Genomic DNA, 335 nt, shown 5'->3' with positions numbered 1-335 from the left:
ATTATTTTTAATTAAATATTTAGTATCGTATTGTTTTTTAAAGAATTATATTATTTTGAAATAATTCCATATGATTCTCTCTCTCTCTCTCTCTCTCTGTCTCTCTATATGTGTGTGTGTGTGTGTGTGTGTGTGTGTGTGTGTGTGTGTGTGTGTGTGTGTGTGTGTGTGTGTGTGTATGTGTGTTTATTCACCTATATCACTAAGAAGAAAATCTATCATAAATATCACATATTTAATATAATCGATCTTCCGCGAGACACGAGAAATTATTATCAATTCTGAATGATTCATCACGAAGCGGAAGTTGAATTTGAATATTGATAAAGCCGAAT

This window comes from Atta colombica, unplaced genomic scaffold, assembly GCF_001594045.1.
Source record: "Atta colombica isolate Treedump-2 unplaced genomic scaffold, Acol1.0 scaffold96, whole genome shotgun sequence".
In the NCBI taxonomy this organism is placed as follows: domain Eukaryota; kingdom Metazoa; phylum Arthropoda; class Insecta; order Hymenoptera; family Formicidae; genus Atta; species Atta colombica.
This window is presented reverse-complemented; position numbering follows the sequence as displayed.